This window comes from Cynara cardunculus (assembly GCF_001531365.2).
Source record: "Cynara cardunculus var. scolymus isolate 2C chromosome LG 2, CcrdV1, whole genome shotgun sequence".
NCBI classification, from domain to species: Eukaryota; Viridiplantae; Streptophyta; class Magnoliopsida; order Asterales; family Asteraceae; genus Cynara; species Cynara cardunculus.
In genome coordinates this window covers 16,770,264-16,774,031 of record NC_037529.1, presented here as the reverse complement: position 1 = coordinate 16,774,031, position 3,768 = coordinate 16,770,264, and positions in this window count along the sequence as shown.

Below are 3,768 nucleotides of genomic sequence, written 5' to 3'. Positions count from 1 at the left end.
CTGTTTAGTATTCTTGTAGACCCTTTTGGGACCAACACTCGCAAAACGCTATTCCAAATAGAGTTTTAATGGGCTAGCTTACGGTCATCTAAACGTGTATGCAGATTACAAGTTAGCTTAATTTTGACAAATAATGCCATAAAGTTTAATTGCATTTTATTCTTGGTTGTTATTTATCTTTTATGTATTTAATTTCATGTATTGTTCTTAATAAAATTGATGCTTTCTTAGGTTTAAATTTGATTCCTTGGAGAGTGACACTTCTTCGATCGATTTTTATAGCTTTTTTAGATAAATTTTACTACTTTTATCAGATATATGTTTATGTTTCGTAGTGTAGTGTAGTATAGCTTTCATTTGATTGGGTTTTATGTTTTGGATTATAAGTGTTGGGATTAACAAATTGATTTTAAAATAAATAATTAATTTTAATCGACTGATTAATCAACGGAAGTTGTAATGTGGTTAATTGGTTTTTAATCTAGTGTTTGTTTAATTTGTTTAGTCGGAATATGGACAAAAGTATGATTCTCAACTTAGACCGAATTGGTTGATGACTATGATCCTAACATGAAAAAGTTAGATACGTAGGCCGGGAAAATATTTGTTCTATAAAAATGCTTCTATTTCATTATATATTTGCATTTTATGAAACTAGGTGCAACTGTCATTTTAGAAAGGTTTTCCATCTCGAAAAATTGTTACAGTATTTTACATAACAAATGATCATTACCACTGAAATCCAAGAATGACATTATTGATAATTTGTTAGCTTTTATTTTCATTATCTCGTCATTCTTTTTAGTCTATCTTAAAAAATCATTATTGACCAATTGATCCCATAGCTAGACCATAATATGAAGCAAGTCCTTGTTAATCCATTGCATCTCAGAGATCGACTTGTATGCTACACCCCTTGTACGCTTGGGTATAAAATTTAAAAACCATCACATAACATTGTGTTCTACCATCAAATACATCATATGATACATGTACTTTCCATATCTAAATTGACATGATTTAGTTTACAATGTTGACTGTATGAATAACATTTTATGTGAAACAAGTGGTGTTCTATCTCACCCCGTGTTAATGTGTTTTTCATCAACATTTTTAATTTTTTAAGCTTAAATTTTTTTTAAAAGCCATCGATTTGAAATTTAAAAGCACATGTTAGTTTTAGCTACAGATCTTGTTTTGAATTTTTTTCATAGAGTAAATTACATTTATGGTCCCTATGGTTTAGGTTTCTTTGACGAAGGTCTCTAAAGTCTGTTTATTACACTCTCGATACTTGTGGTATGCACAAAGGCACGCTCCAAGTCCTTTCATCTAACGGAATTATAAAGATTTCGTTAACCCAGTTAAGTTAGAGGGCATTCTTCATCTTTTAGCCTCTTTCTTTTGTCTTTTATCACAAGGACCAAAATTRTAACATATTCTAATATCTTATATACTTTTAAAAATATTATTACTATAATTATAACATATTCTAATATCTTATATACTTTTAAAAATATTATTACTATAATTATATATATATATATATATATAATGCAAATATAATACCCAGAGATTACCATCGTCACCGTGAAACACTCATCCCTCACTCCGGTCAAGCCTCCACCAAACACCTTTAATGTTGACCATCGACTCTCTCCCTCCTCCTTCGGGTGAGACCATCCCTCACCTGCAACTTTTTTCTCCCTCTCCCCATCTTTCTATCTCCTTGTACTTTTCTCTTTTCTTGAACCCACTACCTTTTTACTCTCACCCCAAAACTACCCCCATCATTGTTTCTGCTTCTCGGGCTGAAAAACCATAAGCACTCTACCATCATCCCTTTCACCTTCCTGCCGATGAAACTCATCGTCTCCTTTTCACGAGTAGTGCAACATCCACTGTCGAACTTCCTCATCGTTGGACTCCCTCACTCACTATTTCTCCCTCTAACCACACACAGACACTCAAAGGGACGTTTGTTCTTCCTTGAGTTTCTACAATCTCTAATGGTGATCAAGTAGTCATCCCAAACCACATGTTTGCTCCTTCTCTACTTTCTTCCACGTGTAAAAAATTAAAAATGTACACACACACAATGTTGTACCTGCATGTTTGCTATTTATTTCTTTTTTATTTGAGTGTGATTTGCAACCTCTTTCTGACACACACAAATAAATTAAGTGACTTGACCAGTGAACTTCAAAGAGGGTGATAGTGGACAAAGAAGATAGGGAGCGAGAATGAGAAGAGGGTGACCTGGGGGTTCAATGTAGAAGGAAGCTGGTTGTGGTAGAGGAAGTGTTGTATTGGGGAAGGAACAGTAAGTATGGGGTTCACATAGACAACAAAGATGGAGACATTGGGTTTATTCGGATATGAAGAATGATCGCATCTGGGGGGAGGAACCAATGATGCATCTGTAATATCTGTTATGTATGAGTTAATGTGTGTAGGTTTGTTAAAGTGTATGATGAAAAGGTGACCGGTGTGTGTAAGAAGGTGCGATATGTTTTTTGTGTGTGTTGGAGTTAATGGAGGCCAACGGTATTATGGTGGGATGCAACTTGTCGGGTTGGGGAGGAAGAGAAGAGGGTAATAGGGGAAGGGGTGGGTAGGGTATTAATGATAAATAGACGAAATCATTTTATTACACAAATCAAGAAAAAGATAAAAGGAAGAGGAAAGTACCAAAATACACCTTGAGCAAACTGGGTTAACAAAGTCTATTATAGGGAGGGACCCAGAGCATGCATTTTTCATACCACAAAGACAGGCAATGTAATTAATGCATCTGAGAGATCGTAGTAGGGAAAACCAACAAACCACAAGGACAGAAATGTAATTCACTCTTTTTTATATAATAAGAATGAATTAAGATTTCACACTCAATATTAATGTTTAAAAACAATGCTAGTTTTTAAATAATAAATATAGATATGAACTAGACCATCCTCCATGATTGCTAAGAAAAAAACATTTTTCATAACAAGAAATATGTTTTATACTGATAAAAAAAAACATGCAGAATAAGTACCTGAGAGAGCCAATTAATAACAGATGAAGATAGAAAGGATAATCAAGGTCTTACAATTGTTTCCCTAATGTAATTAATTATTATATTTCAAACACTAGTTAATAGTTAGTACTAAATTCTTTTTGAGCTATCGTTAAGAAAACTTGGGCCTTTTTATCTACAAAATTGTTTTGAACCAATGTTATATATACTTAGGGGGTGTTTGGGATTGCTTATAAAAGCTGTTTTTTAATTTATTTCAGTCTGACACCGGTGATAAGCTGTTTTCTGGTATTTGGATAAGAAAAAAAACTGCTTATACCGGTGCCAAATCGGTAATAAACTGTTTTTGATAAGTTAATTCTTCTTAACTTATGAAAAACTGCTTATTACCAGTTTACAATTTTAACCATGTTTTATTTAACTCCGGTTTCATATCACATAAATTAATAAGCACTTTTACAAAAAAAACATAAGTTGTTTTAAATAAGCAATCCCAAACACCCCCTTAAAAAATGGGACCCTTAACTTTTAGGCCTTGGGCTGACGTCTATCCCCTTCCACTCCCACCTTCCTCAAGAACGATCCTGCATATTGCAACTTAGCCTACGAAAACTCCCTCTATGTATATGGCATTTACCAAATACATTTTCCTTGCCAAACTCAATTGATCTAATACTACTCCCCCTTTTTGTCGTAAATAATATATATATATATATATATATATATATAGGATAAACCGTAAAAGCCAT